The sequence below is a fragment of the Centrocercus urophasianus genome, unplaced genomic scaffold (genome assembly GCF_019232065.1).
Source record: "Centrocercus urophasianus isolate 14NV4802_14NV808 unplaced genomic scaffold, USGS_Curo_1.0 seq_18, whole genome shotgun sequence".
In the NCBI taxonomy this organism is placed as follows: Eukaryota; Metazoa; Chordata; class Aves; order Galliformes; family Phasianidae; genus Centrocercus; species Centrocercus urophasianus.
The window spans coordinates 15,185,965-15,211,691 of NW_024884733.1; the positions used below are offsets into that span (position 1 = coordinate 15,185,965).

The window sequence follows — 25,727 nt, forward strand, 5'->3', positions numbered from 1 at the left end:
AATAATTTTGTACGAGAGAAAATTCCTGGATGTCTCCCACCTATTGACAGAGTCTGGCTTGTGCTGTGGGACAACTGCCTGTAGATGAGCTTGGAAATCATTCTGGCTTCCTTTCTTTGGCATTGATTTTGCATTTTAAGACTCTTCAGTCTGTTTTTGTTGTATTTTCACCTTCAGAAGCAATCATCCTTATAGTGCCCCAGTTCGCTGCCGTCTTTTAGCAGATGTCTTTTCCCTCCACTGCATTTTCATTGTCACTTCTGTTCAGAATGGCCACAGAGGCAGTAGCAACAGGTGTGTGTGTCTGCTAAGGATATGGACCTTTCACATGGATAACAGAGTATGTTCAGCAGCACATTTCCTTTCCCTCCTGTACAGCCTCCACATATTTCCTCACTACCCATTCCCATTATTTGACTCTCAGCAGCCAAGTGAGACCAGAACAGGCTGAAAGAATCCATTGGAATAGGGGCTCTCTCTGATCCATTCCCTTGGAGCTGGTCCAGTTTATAAGGAATAATTGCTCTCAGAGCATTACTGAGTGCAAGAAAACCTGGTTTCTGGGGGTTGTTTCCCTTTTCTAGTGAATACTTCCATATTTTGTATTTCTCAGGGTAGGGCCTGACAGACATGTTTTTCCACTATGCAGCTGGCAAGACTAGCCCAAGCTTTCCCACATGAAGAAAGGACTCAGGACACACACACTCAGGACTGCAAGGACACACTCCCTGCAGAACAGCTGATAATCTCTCGGGTAGAGTGCTGACTCAGGGGGGCAAGGGATTCCAGCTCATCTTGCCCTCGGCATAGCTGAAGACAAGTCTTTTGTCTCTCAGTTTAATGGCACGAGCCAGCAGACTGTACCAGAAAAGCCTATTACAGAAAAAAAGGCAGAGGAGTGCAGGGGCAAGACGTGCAAAAGGCAGCAGTGCTATCCGCCATTATTCTGTGGGAAAGGCCTGGTGCGAGTGTCCAGTTCCTAGAAAGAGGCTGAGCAAGCATGGCGAGCAAAGAAAGCAGCACAAGGCATTGCAACACCTTCATCTGATTGTGGCTCAACGGGGGGTGCTCTTGTGGCAGACATCAAATTGCTGGCTGGAGCTCAAGGGCACCAGGGATGCGGAGGATGATGAACATGGGGAGAGCTGCTTGGACCCATCCCAGGCATTTAGGGAAAAGATAAAAGGAAAAGGCTGCTGCCAAGGCAAAAATCATTTTTCTCTATCATAGGCTCTCTTTAGCACAATTGTTAGAGAAGAATAAATGGAGACAGATGTACGAAAGACAGATAGGAGGCAGTGAGGACAGGACTAGTAAGTGAGGCAGAAACATTGGAAAGAAGACAAAACAGAAGAAACGTAAGAAACACAAGGACTGGACAAACAAAAAGGGGAAAAAACAAGGCTGACCAAGTCACTTCTGGAGTTGCCTTGATCTTCTGGCAATAAAATAACAGTAAGACAATCGTCAAGCATTTGAGTGACTCTGAAGTCCATAATACTTAGGAGGCATTGAAGTGTCCTGTTGATCAGCATCATGTTAAAAAAAAAAAAAAAACAGTAAAACTTCTGACAAGTCTGAAGCACTGCTGTGAGGAAGACAAAAAGGAACAGGACTTAGGCGCTCAATTTCATGTGTGTAACCAAGTATTAAAGTCCACACCCAAACACACTTATGCTTGTTAATAGTGAAAAAGATCGGGCCTGTTTCAAACCAGCAAGAACACATGGTTTAAAGCACACGGCTGCTCTTTCTTCAAAATCAACCTTCTGTGAGTTCTATAATTTATTCCTCCCAAGATTCATTTGAACATCTGCAGTATCATTATTTGAGTTTGTTATACTATTACCTTTAAAATTTTACAAGCCGTACAGTAGGATAGGTGACAAGTTGAAAAGTTAAGGAGGGTTAATTTAGAAGTTTTAAAGCAAAGCTATTTTTGAGTTATACAAGTGCAAAAAAGCATGTGAATCCAAACCTCCATGGTTACATTTAAGTAACTCAAAAACTGCTGAAAGGATTTTCTTCAAACTTCACTCAAGACAAATCCCTCTGGGCTAAGACCAAGCATGAGAATTTAACTCAAAAGGTGATTGTTGTCTGAAGGGAGTTTTCTTCCCCCCTCCCCCCCTTTTTTTTCCTCCTGCTTATTTTGTTTTCAATGTTCTAAAAAAATAATAGCACTGAAAAATAAGGGCCTGGAGTGTAACTGTTTCATATCCATTTTATCATTAAAATAAGAAAAATGCTGTTCGTAAACTACCTTTTTATTAAAACCAGACCCATTTCTCTGCCTCTAGCCATTACCAACAGCCTCCGTACCCACCTATATCAGGCATTTGCTGCAACTGGGTGGCTCAACAGAGAAGTGTGGAGCTGTACTCCCAGTCCCATCTGCAGCTTCTTTGCATGCCTTAGCAGTTCAGCTCAGCTCTAATACTACCCTAAATGGACAACTGAGGATTCTCCTCAGCAGGAAGTCTTTGGAGAGAGGAGAACCAGCAGCTCTGCAACAGTCCTTCCTTTACTTTCCATCCCCAGTTCATGGGAGGTGAAGTATACTCTATGCCTGCAAGCTGACCTAAACAATGTTTTGATTTTCCACCAGTCCAGGATTTGGAAAGCAGAAAGGTAGCTTGCAGTCATGCTTTTCTCAGCTCATTGACTGCAAACTTAGTGTATTTGGCAATCTCATTCATTCTTCCCCTCTACAATTGAAACCAAGGGTCTTACCTCCTGGTCCTGTAGCTGCAGGAACTCCTCTAGAGGAAGAACCTGATCAAAAAAGATGGAATCATTTGCTTTCTCAAAGAAAGGTCCACTTTAAGAGTAGTATCAGGAGTTCTGGTAGCATGGTTGCACGGTTGTCTGGGTTAAATAGAGAGAGAGAAAGGAAAAGAAGAAGAGAAGTGAATTTATTTCCTGCTGAACTCTCCTGCATTTTGTTCTCTACGAATTGTCCCAGGGCAGACAAGGGCCTTTCCCTCCCCCTTCTATCCGGACTTGCTTCTGATTCTGGCAGCACCTCCCACAGTTACTCACTCATTTGTTTATTTGTTTTTCCATCTGCAACTTTTGCCCCCTCCAAAGAGCTGGTTTGCCAGTGAAATAACAGTAACTTATTTCATTTCAAATGCATTCAGAAAGGCATTCGAATTGTTCCTTTTCACTGACAACAATGTCCGAATTTGGAACTTGTGAAAAAGCAACGGGGGAGATTTGGAATATGTTTGCTAAAATAATTCATCACATTTAGCCAATCAACCCAGATAAATGTGGAAATGGCATCCCTTGTCTATCCCTCATATCCATGACCTGGACTAAAAGCTGTTTGGGAAAGGTCCAACCCATTGTTTGTGGTCTTAACACAATGAGGCTTCAAGCTGCAGCAATACCACAATGCCTAGGGATTTGTTTCAGGAGACTCTGAGTTTGGAAACAAAATACATGTTTCCTAATGACTGCTCACACTGAACAGTGGGAAATACAGCTGAAAAGGGCATAGAGAGGTGCATCAGGAAGCTGAAGTCTTGGGCTCAGTTCTTCTTTGTTCCAATCTTGGGGAAGTCTACTCCAGCAAAACAGGGAGGCCTTAAAGTTGATAACAACATGTGGTAGCTTACCAAGCAGTGAGCAGCTCCTGCAAGCTCCGTGCTGCGCACACTGCCAAAGCAGGCAAAGTCCAGCAAACCTTCAACAGACAGGGAAAGTTTTAAAAATAGATCAAAATATTTAAATAATCAAAGAAGCTTTTCCAGTAAAAAATGTCCCATAGGCTCTCTGCCACCAAACTTCTGGGGTATTGTTTTTCACTCAGCACTTCAAGCTGTCTGCTACTATCTCATTCATACAGCTTTTTCAACGCAGGTCAATACTATCTGACTAGATTCAGATTAAATCTTAATACATGATTCACCTGGAAAACCCTGACTCCAAGCATATTGAAAAGCTGCAGATACAAACCGTGCAGTTACCATGGATGATAATGTATTAAAACATATCCCAGAAGGAAGACTAGCAGAGAAAGGAGGGGTGCAGAGTTATGGTCACAGAAGAGAATGTCCTTCATTTTCAGCCGAGATTTTATAGAAGACTGAGAACAAATGTGGCAAAGAGAAAAGTCTGTCCCCTTACTGCTGGTTCTGCAGCTAAGATTTTGCATCAGCCATGATAAAATTAGGCAGAGATGTAGCAGATCTGAGTATTGTACAGGAAGATGTGGAAGGAGCAAGAGTTCAGTGCAGTTCAAGGATGGAAGGGTATAATGAAGGCAAATGGAAAGCAAAGAGCTGAAACGGAAAGAGATGAGCTCAAGAAATCTGATATGAAGACACAAGTTTAATTAATAAAGACAGGCAGAGCAGGCTGAACAGAGAAGACTCATTTAAAATGTCAAAATATATCTTTAGTTATGGCCACTAAGGTAAAAATAAATGAAGTTATGTAGAAAAAGCATGAAAGTTCAGGGGTGTGAAACTGTGTTTAATGATGGGAGTGGTGAGAAAACCTGAGGCTGCATGGAAGCTCTTCTGGGAGGTGATAGCCCTATTTCAGTGCTTGCTGCTGCCGTCTGGGTACCCGGCATACTGCTCCATTAGTGAGAGAGATCACAAATTGCCTTCTAATCTGCTTTAAGCTAAGTCAGTCAGATTCATTTCACCTGGTGATGAACATGGATATGAGCTAACCAGGCTGGCTTTACTTGCGGCGCTTTAGGGAATGCTTGTTTGGCCTCTTCTGTGGGGAAGGACCAAGCAGGCAGCAAAATGTGGTGTTTCAGTGAGGCACTGAGGAGGAAATTTGTTTGGTCTAGGAGAGCACATGAACATGTAAGACTGGAATCAATCCAGACACATGGAAGAATGCAAATTTCTAAGAGTAAAAGTTATTATCAGCAATACTGAGTTCAAGAAAAGTTGGTATTTCTGCATCTCATTACTATGAGTAAGGAACATGTTTACTATCTCTGTTACTGGTGCAAGGATAATTTCTGCAGAAGCATATCTATGTGCTTGGGAAAAATAGCAGATACTGGTTGGTAACCAGCAAGAACCACAACAGAGGAGACCCATCGTTTCACTGTCTCTTGTCCAGTACAAAGCTGTAATCTATGCTGCTTAAGCTTCATAAACTCAGCAATTGCAACTGCCAAGTAGTCCAATTTTTTACTGACATAAAAGTGGGTAATGTTGAAGTGCAACTGCACATAAGGGATCACTAGGACAATATACAGCGGCTTTCACTTATGGGTAATAGCCTAATTTCCATGTTCCTTTAGGAACTTGGATGAGTTGAATTGGTACTGCTAGGAAGCACATCAAAAACTGAGCTTGCACACAGTTAATTTACTTCTATTACCTCAAGTGGCCCTGTTCTTTAAGGTGGGTTCACCATAGGAAGCTTGCTCTATTTCAGCTATTGCTATAACAATTCAAAGAGAAGAACCAAGAGTTTTGGCCCTAAAAGTGGATACACTTCTGAAACACTAAAATAACCTCTAACTATAACAGGGAGATATTCCTGGTAACTCACTCTGTTGTGCTCCTCATAATTAGAGCTGAGAGTAATAACAGATTAACTTTCTGCAAGAGAGGGGCCATCTCTTTTTGTTCCTAGAAGGGCTGCAGCCCTAAATTCTTTGCAACCACTTTCACATCTATATTATCATTTTGATTGAGGCTTAAATATCTAACTCAGTAGGCCTTACGTTGCTTAGTTCTCCACCATGTATCTTTTTTTGGGTGCCTGTCATTCTCATTTCTGCAAAGTTCAGCTGAAACCATTAAGTATTTCATGTCACCAGTGCTTTGCACTGCAAATATTAAGAAGCAAAATTTGCAATCCAGGTCATTCACAGAACATTCTTATACAGCACATAATATTCCAAAAGCTAAATTAATCTTGCTTCACAATGTGAGTCTCTGTGTACATGTGGTTTCTGATACAAAAGGCTCAAGTGAAATCAATGGTATAGGCATGATATTAACTCAGACCCAGTTCTTTCAGGTCCATGAAACATAGTCATGTGCTTTCTAATTTAGAAATCAAATGTAACCAAGAATCTCAGCTCCTCTTTTTAAACAGTGTGTTAAACAGTTTCAATCCAATTTACCTTTCACAGATGAAAACATAAATCAGTAGCTGGTCTCCACTCCACATGCTAATTTAACGAGATGGGGATCTGACCACATGTGTATATATGCTCCAGAAACTTGCAGACCTTCTCCTCCATACTGCATTCAGTTTGGAGGCATGCCAAAGAACACGTGAGTTAAAAGGAGGAGGGAAAGGCAGCCTGGCTTACCAGCTTGCACCAGGGTCTAGAACAACAGTGTGAGACGTAGGTCAGGATTCGAGTACCATCCATACCCTCCCCTGATGATCACTCAAAGCAGAAATGCACAAGTTGCTGAAAGCAACCTCACAGTTCAGACAGATGCTCTGGGACATCTCCTGAGGATGATGTCTGGGGTCACCACTCGGCAGCTGGAAGAGCTCTTTCCCACAGTTCAGAAGGACTCCAGTCTAAACAGAGATGGTCTCTCAGAAGAAAGGCCCAAGACGAAGGTGACCCAAAAGCACCCACAGATCCACTGTTTGGCTCACTGCACGGTGAACTACAAAACAAAGGACCTTTGGGGGTTCTGTCTGGTAGGTCTTCAAAGAAGGCGTGTAATGCCTGTCAGAATGCAAAATGGAGTAAAAAATGAAGATAAATATTCATACACAAACATCAACTGTGTTTTGGCACTGCTCACATTGCATGACTTCTGCTGACCTGACAGGACTCTGACCTGAAATACAGACGCCAAAACAGCAGCATCTCCTCAATTTCTGTCTCCTCTTTGCCTTGTCCCAAAGATTATTGACCCAGAGGGATGAAGTCTTGCACTCACTTTTCTTGGATGTCATGCATCTGTGAACTGAGTTCATTCATAAACAGCTCCCTTGCACTGAACCAGTCCAAATTCACTTCATACACTCATCTAGGCAGCAGCACAACATTGCTCCAGTTGAGCAAAATGCTGAAAGCAGACAGACTTCATCAGACAGATGTTCAGTGAGCAGGGAATCTCTGAAATGGGACTACTTATTGCAAGGTATCTGGCATCATTGACAAGGGTGAGGTAAAAGTGCAAAAGAGTAGAATAAAGCTAGTGAATAAAGGCAGGGTACAGAAAAAGAGATAATACTGCTGAGACATTAACTGATCATTCAAAAACAGACTGCAGGACGTGTCATTCAAATAGCACTACTGGTCTCTTGTGATTAGCCTCTTCCCTATCCACCAACAGAAGAATTAAATATAAGCCAGATTTTGCTTAAGTGCCAAAGGAAAAAGGAAATTACATTAACCATGCCTGTGAATCTCAACAACAGAATTATAAATTATCTTTACATTTTAAATTTATTTTAAAAGTCTGTTTATCTCAGCTTATCAGATCAAGCTCATTAAAAAATCAAAAAATCCCAAGTCCTGTGATGTGAGGACAAGTAATACTGAGAGTGAAAAGTCAGCATATCCCCAGCCTGTGGGATAGGAGAGCCATCTGCTAGCAACATTTAGGAAATGTTTTTTGGGTGGAAAGCTTCCTTGCAGCCTCAGGCTTTGTTACAGTAACTCAGTTTAGCTCTTAAGCTTTTTTAATACGTGTAACTCTAGTTCAGAGCATCTAACATCCAGGCCTCAGCGAGGACCCTAGCATACAGCCCTCTAAAACAGGGTAGCCGTCTATGCAGTGGTCTCTTGGTGGTATCACTCTGAAATCAAAAAACATCTGCACAGGCACAGGAATCCCTGCTGCCCTGTATCAGATCACAGTGTTAACAAAGCCTGTCCAGAAAACAGGCTTTATTTTCCTAGAAGAAAAGCCAGCAGAAACAAGTTAATAGTGTTTCTTTCTCTCTGTCTTAGTTATACAGGAGCGTCATTTGTTCTTTTATGTTTTTATTACGCAAAGTCACACCGGACCCAACAGTGCAAGCACCACCCTCATTTCACTGGTGTTTGGCTTCTTATTAGAAATGTTATCAGCAGGTAAACACAATGCACAGGAAGGTCTGCTGTGGAGTAATCAGGTTTACCATGCTGATGGCCAGAATGTTTTAACAAGTTAAAACTATTTCTGGTAATTACAAAGAAGTCGAAAGGAAGTGTTCCCTCAAGCTCACAACGCACATTTTATACAGAAACAAACAAGATACGAGACCATGAAAATTGGACGGACATAAATACTTGAGATGTAACTGAGAGGCAGAAAAATATATTAAAATGATCATTGATTGAGCAACATGGAAAGAATTCTATCAGTAAAAGAAAATAATTCTTGCAAATCTCTGAGAAAGCACCACAGACTCCGTTTCTGTGACAATATTCAACAATTCCAACTGAAATTCTGACACAAGTTCTGGATATTGATGACTGACTTCTTTGATTTAGCTATTACTGTGTTTTTACCGACAGAGAAACCAACTTTCTGGAATGACAAAGAGAATGTCCTAAGGTCAAACAGCGAGTGTCTAGTTCTCCTCAATCTTACTCTCAATCAACCACACTATTAGATTGTACAACCATGAAACACAATCTCTTCCTTCTGAAAAGGTAGGTTTTGTGAGAAAAATAACAAGCTCCACCTGTCTATCCAGCTAGTATTAGCTGTAGTAAAAATTTCATTCTGTAGAAAAACTGCAGATGTAGCTACTGTGGAAAAAAAGCACCCACACTCATGTGCATATCAGAAATTGCCAGAGTGCTTTCAACAGCTGCAACTATCACACACTTTCAGCAAGTAACTTCAACTCAACAGGACTAACTCCAGCGTAGACAGCATGAACCAGACTGCTTAGTTATAAATAAAGCCCTTGTATGGCACATGTTGCAAGGAGATATGAGGTTGGAGCCCTGCAGACTTGCACCAGCCCTGGCTTAAAGTTGGGCATGCCAGAATGGCAGCCCCTCCACCCTCCCACCGTGTCACAAGTGGAAGGAGCTGCAAGAACGTGCACACATGTGAATGTTTAAATACTCACCATTGGGGACTACAATAGACATTTAGCCTTGGGATGTTTTCTCTGCTGTACTGCAGAAAAGCAATAAAAATATGTGCTACTCTGCAGGCTTTTTCTCTGCTTAACCAGCCCCTTTATTATTATCTCAGCTTCCCTCTTTCTGAGAACAAGTCCAATGGCAGTCTCAGGGCCGGGGCTGTCAACGCACACCGCTCTTGTCTGACTTTGTTGTGGTGTACTCAGGACAAGGTGCCCGCAGGCCCACATGAAGCAGCCCCTTGTCGGTCCGCACGTTCATGGACATCACCCACTAGACTGGTGCAAGCTGCCTGCTGCCCACAGACAGCCCCACAGCCTGAGTGATGCAGACAGTGCACAGGGCAAGAAGGGTTTGAGAAGTGCCACATCTCTGTGAGAAACCAGAGGGAGGAAGCTTGGAAAGCCTGGCCTTTGTCTTTTCCAGAATTAAGACTTTGATTAGCTGCTGGCACAAGACCAAAGCTCCATCTGAAATGCTTTAGATAACCCATCTGCGCTTGGTTTGGGAGTCTGGAGAAGCATGCCACAGCCCGTTCCTCACCAGTGCCGGCAGAAAAAAGGGGAGGATGGGAGGATGGCACCCACCAGCACTCCTGTGCCACCACTCGGAGCCCTCCGAGGCCTGGGCTGGGCACTGGCAGCTTTCAAGCTGAGGCCGAGCTCAGCCCTGCTGCTCTGCAGCACCGGAGCCCTGCACCCAGGGGCTCTCCCTGCCTCTCCCCGAGCCCCCACGGTCCTCCACCAGTCCCCGCACCTCGTGATAAATTCCATCATTATTCAGCCCTTACTACTAACACCGAAATTCATCACTCAAAGCAAATTAGCCGAGATTCATTAGAATAAGACATCTAGTAGGCACATGTACTTTATTAGCCTCTTACACCAATAGTTTTAATTAGGTACATATTTCACAGCTCTAGAGCTACTCGAGTGAAGGGCTGCTTTTATCTCTTTTATTTACAGTAACAAGCTATCAAACAAATACCACCATAATTAAACTCAGATGCAATAGCAAAAAATCCTGATTTTTTTCGCAATTTTTATTAACAGCGACCTGCTCAGACCTCGGTGTTTGTACACTGGTCTGCCTAAGGAAGGAGCGCGGGCCCGGGGCTGGGCAGAAGCGGGGCCGGGCAGTGCCTGTGAGGCAGAGCTGCCTCCATGTCACCTTCAGGTAACGGGCAGTGCTCTGCCGCGGAGGTGGCGGTGATGAGAAAAGTGATTAAAATCCAGAACATTTCTAAATTATTAATGAGGAATTTAAATGATGCTATAAAAGAGGGAAATACAGGCGAAAATGTTACACATTCATGGAATTTTTACTCATGCATAATAATCAGTTGAAAACACTTCGGCTATAATACTTCCTAAATTACAGAGGGGGGGCGGATGTGTTTCCCGGGCCCGCCCGCCCGCCCCTCACTCTGCGATCAAGGGCGCCACCTCCCGGGCAACCCGGCGAAGCGCTCCCGCTGCCGGCCGGCGCAGGGCTGCCGGGGCCGTCGCGGCGCAGAGCGGGGGTCCGCGGCCGCTGGACTGCAGAGAGCACGCCACTCGCATGCACGCAATCACCGCCTTGCTAACCTCTGGGCCTAGTGCCGCTCTGCTCTGTAATTAAAAAAGAACCGTAATACTGCGGGAAGTAATGGTGTGAAAAGAGCCCCATCCTGCTCCCGTGTGCGCGAGGTCATCGCACCCGGTGCTGACCCACAGGACGGCGTGCACTTTCCTCCTCGCTCCCTCACAGCCTGCTGCAATTCAGAGCAGTGCCCGCAGTTGGCAGCCTGAGAACAAAAGGGTTCCCCAAACCAAAGCTGCAAGAGCATGTATCTTACACAGCAATATGTGTGTGCGTCTGCCTACACAGTCCCTTCTGAAAGACTTCCCCATCTTTGTGTCTGAACTCTGCATCTGAGTGCTGCCTGTGGGCTCCACGAGGACAGAAAACACTCAAGGGTCTCATCTTTAAAGACTTGCTTAGAGCTGTGTAGGCACTGTGTCACCTACCACAGATTCCATCCTTTCCCTCTCCTGTGGTGCAGGGAAGGAACCTGCAAGCCAGGGAAAGCAGAGGGGTCACTGGAGTGCAGCCTTACCACAGAGCCCTGAGACCCAGGCATCCCTCTGGCTGAACTCTCTAGGGAGATCCCACACTCCCCCGTGCCCTTCAGTTTGAGTTTGGGAGATCTGCGAAGCAGAGAGCCACCGTCTGATTACAATTGCAGCAAATAAGGCAAGAACAATCCCAGGCCACTCTGGTCTGTAAGGGCTATACAAATGCGCCAAGTCCCACTGAATGCTAACTGGCAGCTAGCACCAATTACTGGGTAATGGGCACTCCACATGACCCGTCACTTAATAAGTAGATAGACACAGTCTGCACTCACTTTTGGAGCTCAGTTGTCTCTGGTTGTAACGCCAGCTGAATGCTTTGCAGTGTGCTAACCTCACGGTGACTAAAGCTCAGATCGTTATAGCAAGGCTCAACCAAAAGAAACTGCCACACTCTTCTCAATTGGAGCAGATGAAATAAAGGCTCTTGGACACGGTTCCTACCTAGGAGCCTGCCAGAGTCTAATAACTGCAACATGCTGTGATTCTAAAGTAAGTGTGTCATGGAGAGATACCCCAGCTAATTCTCAGGGAAGTAAATTTGCCTCAACTGAAGTCTTTGTTAACACAGTGTTATTTCTTCTACTGCTCTAGCTGCTTCTGTCCCTTTCTCCATTGCATAGAAGCACAGTCGCTATCACAAGTCACAGATGGTAGCTGTGGTTCCTCTGGACAAAGCAGAGACATTCACATCAGAAACAAAAATTTGTCCTATTTTTTTTTCTTTCTTTGCAGTACTATTTAAAAAAAAAATTGCTGAATTGAGTTTTGAGCAATGTGGTTTTTCCACATTTACTGTCACAGAAAGACTCACTCCCTGTCTTTAGCCAGTCAGAGGCATAAACAGGGTTTTCCTGAATGCTCTCGAGTTCCATGTTTTCTCCAAAATATCTTCAAATGAATATAATAACAGAGAAGATCCCTGTGGAATCATGGGGCAAAAGGAAGTTATTGCCAAAGAATCCCAAAGCATCCTGAGATAGTTTTCACAAAGAAAGCAGCAGAGACTACTAAAACACCATTCCCATACCTCCTTATTAAGAACGTGACACCGTAACTTTCACAGCTAACACTATGAAAGGCTGTGGAAATGTTCAAAGGAACTTTGGAAGGTTTATTTTTCTCTTTGAAAAACAGAAGTTATCACTGAAGGCCTTACAAAAAGTGTGAAACTTTCAGAACATTAAGCCTCTGCAGGCAACTATTACATGCAAAAGACCATTCCCAGTTAATATCTTTTAGCTGTTTTCTATTTTTGACACTGAGGAGGGCCTTAGTAACCAGATAGTTAGCATCAGATGAATACTTAATGCAACAGCTGCATAAATGCAATACCACAACTGAGATTTTTACATCCACACGAATCAGTGAATTCAAAGGTTTTTGCAGTAGCCATGATTTGTACCCCACGTATTACAGACTATATGACAGTATTACACACAAGGAAACACCTCTGTGTGTGCCAGAACAGAGAAACCAGCCGCTGTACTGAAGGCCAACACAAGTTTTAGATGCCTCAAAAGGCATATTAAATTCCAATTTTATGGGTTTATGACTGTATATTAACCTGACGTGACCTTCTTTATCTGAAATTAGTCTTCTTCTAATGTATATATATGTGCAATACACTGAACTGATGGCTGTTCCGTACTCCCTCACCTTCATGTATTTTGATTCTATACCTTGACATCCATCCATTAAATGTATTTACCAGGACTGAATTTCCTTCAAAATTACTTATAAAGTGCACGTAGGAGGTGGGAAGAGAACCCACAGACTGTACTAGTTCATTGTGTGAAAAAGGCAGTAAATACAGATGTGGAACTCCATATTCAAGCCTCAGCACGGCTATCTCTTCAGTTTCACACCTGCAGGTATTTATGTGATCACACACTAAAATAAACACCGCACATGTGGGTGTGTAGAGCTGCACCTGTACTTATAATGAGACGCGCAAAGAAATCCACCAAGTTTTGCAGCAATCCCATCTGACAGAAACATTCTTGTACATTTTGTCTTGCATGTTCAGTAGACTTATCCCAGTGAATCTTTCTGAGCACTGGGTTGGTCTGTCCTATGTACCACCTTCTTCCCCTGTCCCAAAAGGAAAACCTCCCACTTTGTTACTTTCTCACAGCTTTTCTTAAGAGGAAATCCTGTGAACCACCTTCCTGCATGACATCTGTCGATCTTACAGTTGATGGAACTGGGCACAGAAGGCAATTTGCACACCCTCTGGATCTGCTTATTTACCTGCTTCATGTACATTTCCCTGTAAGGCAGCCACTGACTGGCGAGTCCTGCTCTGGCACAGAAATGTTATACATCTTGGGATTGGTTCTGAGAGCCCTCTTTCAGTCAGTGAAAGGACATGAACATAAAGTTTCATGGTGTAAGTACAGTGTAAAGCCCAGTATCTAGTATATTAAAAACACTATTGCAGCAGTTGAAGAGCACAATGAACACAGACATTATTTTCCCTGTCTTTGCAGAGGAAGAGTACTAGGCAAAGTATTGAGTAAATTGCCCAACTAAGCATCAAACATAAGACTAAATATTGAAATTTTCCTACTTACTCAGACTTTCAAGCTGTACAGTTATTTGAAGCTCCATAAGACTGAACAATTGCCTGCCAGCATTGGTAGGAATCTCTTCACTGGTGGTAACTGAGAGTATAAGAAAATTAAACCATTATTGCAATGCTAAAGTGCTGGAACCGCTGGACTTTGAACTATAAACATTTTGAACTCTGTGTTGTAATTCAATCCTACCACAAAGACATGAAGTCTGCATAACTGTACACATCTTAAAGAATGTGTAAGAAGAAATAGTAAGAAGTATATTACTCTTTCACACCTCACAACCAAACTCAGCTTTTCCTAATAGCTACTGTAGAAAGTACTGCCTAGTGTTTAGGCCAAGGGACTGTGAGTAGAGAAGCAAATTCCTGTCTAATTTTTGCCAGTAACTGGCTAATCACTCAAACATTCCATGCCCTAGTTAACACATATATACCACAGGTATTATAATAACATGAACCTGCTTATTAAAGCTTGACTTACTAATGCTTGGAAAATACTTTGAAATCTTTAGAGAAAAGACTTTATGTAAGGATAATATTGTTGCCTTTAACTCCTTTAGTATGTCTGCCAACACTCAGAAAGCCTCTTGGAACTTCAGGTTCGCTGTATCTAAAAGGTTAACGGTATCTCAAAAACTTTCCTATTCTCCTGTAGAGAGGTCTCCACTTTGGCCAGCCACAGATTCTGTTTCCCCTTCCCTCTTTACAGATGCCTTGGTAAAAAAGAGATTAGTTTCCTGACATGTACTGCATTTGTTGTGCTGACATCATAGAGTCAATGAGAACAAGTATTTATACTTCTATTATGCCTTCACTGAACTGAACAAGGTGTTCAACAGGACATTTTAATTATAATCCCACTTCTAGCAGCATGAGTAAAGGTGTTTAAAAAACACAATCAAGCATGAAATGGAACAGTAAACATGCCATTTCAATTACAAAATTATGTATAAGCACATCCTAACACAGCACAACATTTGTAGACTGTGAGAAATACTAAAATCCTATCTCAAGCCCTGAGAGGTTTTGTGCGCAGAGTTGAAAGAGCTGAAATGCTCCCTCCTCACACTCTTCTGTGCACTTACACTGAATTTTTGACTCCAGACAGAAACTCACAAAGTCCCCAGCTGTCAATTTTTGTACAGATCTCCATGAAGCTGTAATCCGTTTTTGCATTGGGTGTCATGTCAAGACACTTGTCCTGCTTTGGGAGCCCTTTCTTACTTTCTGGCCAAACTAAGCTGAAATGAAAAAGCAATTGCACTCACAGATCATTGCATCATTAGCCACCACTGTCTACCTGTACCACCATCTACCTAAAATAGGCAATGAAACTAACACCGTGTCAAGCTCAGAGACAGATGTGACTCATCAGAACCTCCTGGACATCTGTGGTCTTCAGGAAAACATACAGCCAGCTCTGATGGGTATATATTAGAAAGGCCTGAACACCACACTGTCTTAGTAAAGGTGAAAACTTTTCTTTTCTGCACTTGATACCACTGGGCACTCCAGGAGCAGCTGTGGTGAATACTCTTGCCAAAGCACAAACAAACCACGGCAGCTTGTCCTCTGTAGTCCCTGGGAAGACAGTTTCCCCACACAGTCTCAGGGAAAAGGAAACTGGAACTCACATTTCTGCCATGCAGATTAGACTTGAACCAATCCTGGGTGCATTAAGTTCCCTAAGACGTCTGGAGATCGTAACATAAAATCTGGTGCTATCTTGTGATCTAGACTGTTATCTTTTCCACAAACAGTACTGTTCTGTTTAATAGACAATGCAATTGTCCAAGGTATTGAATTATCTTCTAGAATATCTTACCTGGAAATTACTCTGTTAATCTGACTTGAAAGTGATAACATCCTCAGGAATTTCACAGTCACTGAGATGAATCTGTAAATACAGCAAATATCTAGTTTTTAGGAAAGTACTTAGTAATCTAACAAACAAATACGCAAAAACATAACTGACAAGAAACTATACTGGTGTCTGTAAGCACTTACTAATACAGACAGCATTAAAAGTTTGCTTTTTGAAATACGATTTCTTTCTCTCTCACTATGCTCTCAGAGTCAAAGGAAAAAAAATAGCATATTTTTTCCATTTCTGGAAAAAACTTGTCTTTCTCAAAATGCCAGACCACCTCATTAGTGGAAGCCTTGGTTAGCTTAAAGATAGCTGGCAGAGGTGTTTTGTTGTGCTTGTTTCCACTTCATTTTTTCCCCCCACTATTATGAGCAAGTAGAAGTAAAAGTAGAGTTTTCATTGCCTGTACTGGGAGCAGAATCTGCTTTTATTTCATAGTTATTTTCCATTCTTCTCCTGGCAGTACTCAGAAAACCATGTGAGGAGAGATGCGATTGTGAGGTAACTTCATGGTGAGGGCTCCAGAAGCCACCACTAAATGCAGATAACATATTTTTGACTAACAGTGCACATTTACAGCCTCTGACTAGAAATTAAAGAGAAGTGCTATATGGAGAAGTCATTAACTGATATTTAAAGCTGGGAAATAGAGGACATACGAGGAAACCTAAAATGTAAGGCCTATATTTAACATCTCTTGACTTCAAACTGATCAACTAATGGGGCAAGGCCTTGAAGTTCGTTTATAGTGGAAGAAATGAACATGAGACCTACCTGATTAATGCATCTTCTCCTTGCATTAAGACTTATATTAGAAGAAAGCCATGCTGCTTTTGTAGTGTTTCAGAACTGCTGAAGCCAGATCAGGTCCTCTCCAGATTCTAGATAAACCAAGGTTCAGCCTATACAGCTGAACAGCTCCATAAAAAACTCCAAAAATTTCTCACCACCAGATATAACTTGTGTCACGGTTAGAAACAGAGATCTAGTTAGAAACAGAGATCTAGATAACTAGTTAGGCTTGAATAGTTATCACAAGTAATGATGCACATGAAGGAACACATACAGTGCCAAAAACATAATTTTCAGGGTCCATTTCAGAAAGCCATGCAGTTTTATCTATAGACTCAACAGAGAAGCAAGCACGCAGCCTGGTATATACAAAGGTCAGATTCTTCAAACATCTTCCTAGCTGGCTGTTGCTGAGTCTGGAGCTGAGCTCTGGCTTCTGCAGCCACCAGAGCAGACAGGGTGCTCTGCCTCCAGGCTAGAACCACACAATATTGGCAGATGCCAAGGGAGCAGAAAGCATTGACACCAGCACATTCGTGGGCCACGGGTCCTCAAGACCTTCCAAGCATGAAGGCAGAGAGAGTAAAAGGGAAGTAGCTGAGAGATGATACAGCTGCTTTGCAGAGTACAGCCACAACAGGAGCTGTAATCAGAGAGAAAACAGCGTGCCTGTCTGAAACGCTATTTCTGCTTTATTGTGTAAATACAGGAACTATGACTTCATGTCTCACACTTCAAGAGACATACTCTCAGGCTTGTTTTCTTCCATATCAGAGCTCTAAGACATGCAAAATGTGTCTCTGTATTTCAGTTCTGGCTGGAGGTTAATCTCTAGAAACAAGTAATGTAACATTTCCATCTATCTTTTCTATTCTTTTGGCGGTTTTAATTACACTAATATACTATGACACTTTAAACAAGACACATCTCAGCTTATGGCCTGCTCTGCAATGGTTCAGCTGCTGCGTGTGCTCCGGCACATTTTGCTCAGACAGGCTGCTGCGGACTGGGGGTGCAGAATAGTGCCCTTCTGTCATGAGAGATTTCATTGCACTGATCATTGTGTATTTGACAGACTCTTTGTCAATGTCAAGTGTCTTTTGTGGTTAAGCCCAGTAAAGCTAAAACAAAAGGTCTCCTAGATATTAGATATATAGTGACATTACTGAATTCACTCGGAGGCAGTAATTTTTTGTCAGCCTCTGAAAAGAAAAATGGAGCTAATGGGAAAACAAAAGGAAGATGCTGGCATGTCTTTTTAGCTATTTTTGTTTATGTTAGACATAGCGATTGACATCTGGCCCAGAACATCCTTTCAACCATTAAGGCTGATGTCATGAAACAGAACAAAGAGAAATGGGCAGGCAAGAAAACACCAATGGCTCAGAAAGCACTTTTTTGGGTTTATTTTCTTTTAAGTGTTTCATTTTCAGTAATCAGTATCACTGCACAAAAGTGCACTCACAGACACCCCCTCTCACTATTCGGACTTCTAAGTTTCCTTTGTGTTTGCTTTCTTCCTTCTTGCCTGAATGGCATCACAGTGCTGGTTTGGTTGGATGACAGTCTGTCATAACAGTGATGTTTGAGGTTAGTGAAAACTGACATGAAAAATACAATCCACTGGCCTTTAACTGAAATAGCAGCTCTGTTTTTTGTGGAGTTGGCAAGCAGCATTTTTAAACCCCTTTCATACTGAAGGCAGTTACAACATGTTTTTCCCTGTATCAAGCAGTTCCATCATGAAGTGCATTATCTACGTCTGTTGTCATATCAGGATACTGCCTTTGAAGAGCAGTTTATTGTTTCTTGTGTGATCACTTCTCCTGCTGAAGTGCCCTATAAGGGTTAAGGGAATTTCATGGTCATTCTCCATTGCCAGGTCCATTACAAAGCTTTAACATTTGTTTAAGAGAGTTGTAGAAGTATCAGAACATTTCCTGCAGACACACAACACCATGGAGACTTCTGCATTTGCTCGCCACTTTATATATCAAAATAGGAAGAATCCCAGTGTCCTTATATTGTCTAGAATCATTATAAAAATTATAAGCATAATGCTTGCATTCTGCAAGTGCTGTAGATTTTGAAATACTTAGTCAGCATTATGTGCTAGCAGGAGGAAATTATTCTTTAAATTTTTAACTTTGTCTTGAAAATACGATGCTCAACATAAACCAAATGACTACAACAGCAACAAAAAAGAAAACAATAAAACATAAAAGAAAGCTTTTCAAAAGACAAGAGCAGGACATTTCATCAGCTATTTAGGTACAGTTATACTCTGAAATCATTGGAGAACTCTTAACAGAAAAGATCTTAATCACTTTAAAAGATTCTAAGGAATTTGGCCCTTGAATGCATCAGGTGTGCTGCAGCCAAATATCCTTGCACCTCTTTAATACTGTTTATTTCAATATTTAATGCAGGGGTATATTCTCCTCTAGAAGCACACACTTAACTCCCCCCAGCATTAAAAACAGATATATTCACTCATTGAGAGGAGAATTTTCTCTCTGTCTCTTTGCACAGTGTTCTAAAAAGAACTTTGAAGAAATTGAGGAAAACAGAAAGAGAAGTATATTAAATTTAAGGAGATGAAAGCACCACATGTCATTCCTAAATTTCATGGAAAATGCACCGTTAGTAACAAAGATGAACAGAAAATTTCAAAATCATTTTGAGCAGCATTAAAATCAGTCCTCCCTGATTTTCTGTTTTCCCCTTCTTTTCAAAGCACATACATTAAACTCATTTTATGCTTATAATGTATATAATGATTCTAGACAACATAAGGACACTGGGATTCTTCCTATTTCAACGTATAAAGTGGCAAGCCAATTTATGCAGCTTAAACCATTGCTAAAGAAGATGTATCAAAAATTGCCTGTGATCATTACAAATAACAGCCTGAAATGTTCACAAGAAGCTGTTTGCTTATCATATTTTCATTAAAACATCTTTTCACCTGCTTTGCTTTTCCCATGCCTGTAACCTGCATTGTAATCAGTCTTATTAACTGAGAACATAAATATGATTTATTATGGTCTGATAATGGAAGCTGCATGGACCAAGAGAAGGGATATATTGTCCTTTGATAAAATGGCTCTTTTCTCTCAAATAGAGCTCTATCATGAGAGCATGCAGAATGTAGTGAGTGATTATTTCCTGAGGGTGAATGATGGCAGAACCCTACAGAAAATCTTCTTGTTGGCCATGACAGCCTCCGAGTGTCCCCAAATCTCACTGAGTTTGACAACCTGCAGACACTTTTGATGAACTGTATTCTTCTGTCAGAGACAGCCTGTCTGGGAGGAGAAAAGGGAACCTTTATCGTCTGATCTGCTATTATTGTCTTGATCTTTTATAAGCAATCTCTAATGCACATGAATATAATATCCTTTCACACAAGTGCCAAACATAATAGAAATGTAGTTTAAGGACCTTTTTCCCAGTTATGTAAATGTCCTAGTACCATAATTATAAAAGATGGTTTGTGAATGATAGCTGTAAGGAAAGGATAATGAAAATGTTTTAACATTATCTTTCTGTTTTAAAGACCCAAACCTGTGATAAATAGCATTTATGGTACATATGGGGAACCAGTTTGTGCTGAAGCTTTTACCTAAAAAAGAATAGTTTTGAGCATAAAACTGGTGTTATATTTTCATAAAACACATAAATGGCAGCTGATCTTAAGCCAAGAATGATCACTGGCAGATACGACTTAAAGAAAATGAGTATTCTACTCAAAATCCTTCCATGGCTGTTACAGACAGAACAAAGCGTTATTATTGAGCAGTGTATTTGGACAAAGGGGTGTTCAGGACCAACTAAAGTTCACCAACAAATCTCTCTTTTATCTATGTCCAGAAGAACAGGCATAACAGAATCTTTTTCAATTAACAGCTGTACACCCTAGCAAAACACCCGTCTCTCTCAGCTGAAGCGGTCTGGCTTATTTATCACAAAAAATGAAATGTTTGGTGGGAAGGTTTCCAAGTTTCCCAGTAGAAGCAAGATACTTGATTTTTCATTAACCTTTTGAAATCTGGAGGTGGGGTGTCCCAGTACTAACTACTAATGGTCTTTTGCATTACCAAGTGGTGTTAAGAGAAGTCCCAATTGTCAGAGTCAAAAGGTTAATCAGCAATTTCACTACAGTGATGTGGTCAGCTTGCATGTTACTGCCTGAACACGAGGAAGAAGAAAATAAAGTCATTAGCACATAACCACATCCCAAAATGATCACTCTATTGTATCTTTGTATTTGTATTTTTGTTGCTGGAAAATATTTCATGATCTGCTTAGTAAATATTCAGACATTTGAGAGGGTTTTGCAGAACTTTTGTGAGAAGCCCAGGTCCAAATATGCGATCAGCAAGTTTTGCATATTCTACACTTACTTCATAAGGAAAACCAAAACAAATTATGATTTACTCACCCACCAAATGCCTAGCCCAGGCCATCACTATAGAAAAATCTTCCAGGTCTGATAACTGTGGAGATTTCAAAAAGCTATCCAGCTGCAGCTAATTCAGTCTGAGAGCTGTATCCTGTCTTCAGGAGGTGAAGACGTTGTCATTCCCTTTCATTCAGGGGGAATTCCATAGTGCAGATGCCATATCATGGATGAAGATGGATCATAACAAAAAACTGAGCAAAGATTTTTCCCTCCTGTCCCCTCCTGCTGTGACGGTAGGGAATAAGCCAACAGCAGCATCTCCTGAACAAGAATGGACAGCAGTGTTACTTTATGTGAAGGCACTCATATAAACAGCCAGTACCTCAGGTGGTATCATTTGACCAGAAAAGGGATTTGTGGTCCAATACCTTTTCTAGTCCTAGCAAAAACATTTATTTTCCAAAAGAAAATATAAAATATTTCTGAAAACATTATACAATTTGGCATTTCCTACCAGTAACAGTGTTCATACTAAATGACTTCTCATTTACCCAGGCAATATTTGAAACTGTTGTATTTAGCCCTGATCAAAAGATTTCTGATATGGATCACCATACGGATCAAGCCAGTTGTTCTATGTTTTTGAAACACCGTATCCTTCTTTTTATGGCTAAAATAGCAGATCTTGCCCATAACAACATACTTCCTCTTGGATTTTTTTCTGCATCAAATTTTTACGCTCATCTCTTCCTCCATTTCCAAAAAAATCTACTGCTAAAATCTTTCTTCTCTTGATTGCCACAGTTTTAACGGGGACATAATTTTCTCCTGAAATGCTCTGAAAAAAAATTATCAATCTTTCCAAGTGCCCTATTACTTAGTCCACCAATTAGCTGACTACAGACTCTGAGTGTCCTTGTACGTCTTCCCAGTCCCCATCTGTACACTTGGCTGCATATGTTTATGCAATTAGAAATGGTGGAAATCTAATAAAATTAGGACGAACCTGAGCGAGACATAATTCTGTGTAGTCTCTCAAACTGGATTGTTGAAAGCTTGCTGAATTCCCCAAACCTCTCTCAGGTGCCAATGAATGAGTCAATACCATACCAAAGATCTCACAGCACAGCAGATGTAAAATGTGCTTCCAGAATCTTATACACACCCTCAAATAATGAAATTAGTATCTCAAAACTAAAGTCAGGGAAAAACAAAACAAAACAGAAAAACAAACAAAGAAAACAAAAGTTTCCTTCAGTTACCATCATCACACTCAATGGTACAGAATGGAAAAAAGGAGAATACACTGCAAATTTGTAAGAGGAACGAGCTGCTGCTTCCAAAGTCTGTGCCTTCTTATGACAACAGTAGAGCAATACAAGCTTCCCACTTTCAGCTGAGGAGCACTGATGTTATCACTGAGGTTTGGTCAGTCCTCCCAGCAAGCCCTGAAAAAGATGAACAAAATGGGATAATTAGTCTTTCTTACATCCTAAAATGATACCTGCCCAGACTTATCTTTTAAAAGCCTGTTCCACGTTTTGTTTTAGTCTGCGGTGGTGACTGTTGGTTTGTGTATCAGTAATCAGCAGCCTGGAAGAATCCCAGACCGCTCCATACCTGCGACCTCTCTTTACCCACCATTCAAAAGAAGCCAGCAGAGGAAGTAAAGAATGATTTTGGCTAAAACTATGAGGAATTTTCTTTGGGGGAAAAAAAAAAAAAAAAAAAAAGTAGAATTATTTAGGTTTAATAAAAGCACATCAGAAAAATTCATAACTCTCTTCTTGCAAGAAGGGCCCCAGGATCTTTTGTCTCATGTTATGAGGACTCTGATTTTGTATCAAAGCCAAACTATGTATTTGTTGCAGAGTAGGGATCTTCATTACGAGTAGGAAGGTGTAAGGGGTGTGGCCTTCGGTCCATATCTGAGAAGAAAATGTTTTTGGATCAACCAGTTCCTTTTCTTGGTTTTACCCTGTGTATTCATCTTCCTCATCTCAAAGTATATGCTCTATTTACTCTGTGAGACCTTCAGAACTTCAGCCAGGAGGTAACAGAGCCAGAAAGAAGTCTCCCATAATCACACAACTGAGGTACCACACTCATTCCCAGTTTAATACATTCTTTGGGATGGTGAGGTTGTAGAAAATGGACCTGGAAGAAATCGTTGACGGTTCAATAACTGACAGTACTACCCATGTTTTTGACCACTTTGTCACTGAAATCCTCAGTTGATGAAGACTTCATCACCTCTTCAGTCAATTATCCCAACACTTTCTAAGTGACAAATACAGCTGAATAGTGAGAAACTGATTTCTTTCTGAGATATCTTACTCATATACAACTTAAATGTATTTATGCCTTTCACCTTGTTTCTTCTCAATTAATTTCAGGCTTTATTATCTCCCCTTCACCAATTTTTCACTTCATCTTTTCTTTTACTGCTACCTTACTGTCTCTTCATTAAGGCACTCCCTTTCATTTATGTACTTTGAGCTGTGTGTAATTTGGCATCCTTGCATTTATTCTTTCTTCCCCCTTTTTTTCTTTCCAAATATATTAAAAAAGAGAATCTCATCTGTTGGTGGCCTTGCTACAGATCCTTATCTCTTGTAATCTCCTCAGAGGGCAGCCAAAAAGCCACATTTCTGTTCACTGCATTGAAAACACTTTGTATACAATGACTCAAATTTAGATCTAAAGACTATGTTCTTGAGGTGTGACTGACCAGCATAGCTATGGGAAGCACACGATCTGTTCTGAACATGCACATGGATTCATACAGCAGGGATAGGTATTACATAGCCTCCAAAAAGGGAATTCAGAACTCCTGGCAGTCCTATTAACAGATGTCTGCTTCCTGCTGATTTTTAGGGTATTTTCTGAGCAAGACCACTTACAGGTCTGGACCTACAAATTCAAGAACAACAAATTAAGTGACTTCATCTCTAACTTATGCCAGGGAAATGTGCATAAAAGAGTTAAGGCTGGAGCATCACCATAAGCAGAGAACTGTTTTACTTTGTACCCTCAGGTAAGGATCCCTGTATGATTTTTAAGCATATATAAATACTGTAGTCTCCATGTGGCACCTCCAAATTGCTTGGTCTAACAGGTATTTGGAGATGTGAAGATAAACTCACAGAATCACAGAATCACAGAATGGCCAGGGTTGGAAGGGACCTCAGGGATCACAAATCTCCAACCCCCCTGCCACATGCAGGGCCACCAACCTCCCCATTTAATGCTAGACCAGGCTGTCCAGGGCCCCATCCAAGCTGGCCTTGAGCACCTCCAGGGACAGGGCATCCACAACCTCTCTGGGCAGCCTGTTCCAGCACCTCACCACTCTCTCAGTGAAGAATTTCCCCCTGACATCCAACCTAAATCTCCCCCCCTTCAACTTAAAACCATTTCCCCTTGTCCTGCAGTTTTCAACCCTTTCAAAGAGTTGATTCCCCTCCTCTTTGCAGGCTCCCTTTAGGTACTGAAAGGCTGCAATGAGGTCACCCCACAGCCTTCTTTTCTCCACTGCAGTAGATAGTAATGTGATAAATGAAATGAAGGACTACACCGCACATAGGAACAGAAGTTTGCTTTTTAGCACTGTTGTTGCAATATAGCTATTTTGAACTGCAGTATTTTCACATCTGCTTTGACCAGTGACTGTGCTTGAAAGCACAGTAGTCTGGAGCAAAGCTATTGTGGACATCTTAGAAAGGAGCAAGACTGTTCCAAGCATTAGCACTGAGGATCCACAGAAATGGCGATCTCACGTGGTGCCTTTCTACAGAAGGTCTAAACTAAAGCCAAGAAACCAAACTTGCCCAAGAGAATAGAGGTTTGTGATCTCATGCAACACATTTCCTCTCAGTTCTTCTCTGAAAAAAGGACAAACTTCATGGCTTTTCTCTCTGGACTCTTGGCTCTTCTGATGAGTGGCTGTTCCTGATTATGGGCATGTCTGATGACTGTGGATCTGAACTTTCAGAGGCCTCTGGACACCTCTGTATCATATTTGATAATGAAGCCTTTTCTATCCAATAAACACAAAAAAAACCACACACACACACAAAAAAAACAAAAACCACACACCAGAGAAAACTGGCTCAGTGCAATATGGTGGAGTAAAGTCAGAGACATTAGCTAGTGACTACTATTGAAAAACTGAAACTGCATCAGGGATTTCTTTTTTTAATTGCTATTTAGGGATTTAAATGAGATTTTTTTTAAAAGGAAGACACAATGTTTATTCTACAATCACTCTTTGCTGCCAATACAGGCTATGTATAAACTACTCAGACACTTTTAAAAATACATTATTTACTCAATAACCCATAATGGGTCCAGAGCTCCTTTTACACGCTATGTAGAAGTACATAATTGCAGAATTTTCAAATGGATATTTCTTCTAGACAATAGTCTGTAATGGCTCCTTCAAAGCTCTTAGGCTTTTATCATATGAAGGCCTAAGTAGAAAATGTTTAGTTCACTGATCATTGACCTAATAGAGAGCAACAGCTTCTCTGGAACAACTATTGTCTGCTAGTGCAGATGATATATGAATGACATTTTAAAAAATTCTTGGAAGTATATGCTGGGGAAGAAATACCGTTCGTGTGCAAAGCAATCACTGCTGATGGGATCCTCAGAGTTCCTTTGTTTGCCTCTGCACCGTTTGGTTTCTTGCTATCTGTCCTATCCCAAGAAAAAAAGAAAGCAGTCATTCTTATGTGTGAAATGAAGACTCAATCTAGAACCCATTTGAGTCAATAAGAAACATTTCTTTGTTCACAAAGATAATTAGTTCAATTAAAAATGGTCTTAAACGAAAATACAGATTTTGGTATACATTATAACACTTAAGAAGCAGAATTCTGTAATGGGAGAAACAAGGGATGTTGCAAGGGGTCAAA

General features: G+C 41.3%; 2 long non-coding RNA genes across 3 annotated transcripts; both read right to left on the reverse strand.

Annotated features, from left to right (window-relative positions):
• Nucleotides 1-2,153: 2,153 nt before the first annotated feature.
• LOC122160997 lies at nucleotides 2,154-19,182 on the reverse strand. Of its 2 annotated transcripts, XR_006169020.1 has the most exons (6): nucleotides 16,386-19,182; nucleotides 15,567-15,638; nucleotides 13,737-13,826; nucleotides 6,305-6,679; nucleotides 3,624-3,691; nucleotides 2,154-2,868 (listed from the first exon to the last, which is right to left on the reverse strand). It is a non-coding gene; the product is annotated as an uncharacterized LOC122160997 (long non-coding RNA). The 2 variants fall into 2 exon arrangements; XR_006169019.1 differs by lacking the exon at nucleotides 16,386-19,182 and having other exon boundaries at nucleotides 15,567-16,368.
• Nucleotides 19,183-20,857: 1,675 nt separating this feature from the next.
• On the reverse strand, nucleotides 20,858-25,506 carry LOC122160998. The gene is made up of 3 exons (XR_006169021.1): nucleotides 25,424-25,506; nucleotides 22,071-22,256; nucleotides 20,858-21,129 (listed from the first exon to the last, which is right to left on the reverse strand). It is a non-coding gene; the product is annotated as an uncharacterized LOC122160998 (long non-coding RNA).
• Nucleotides 25,507-25,727: the final 221 nt, after the last annotated feature.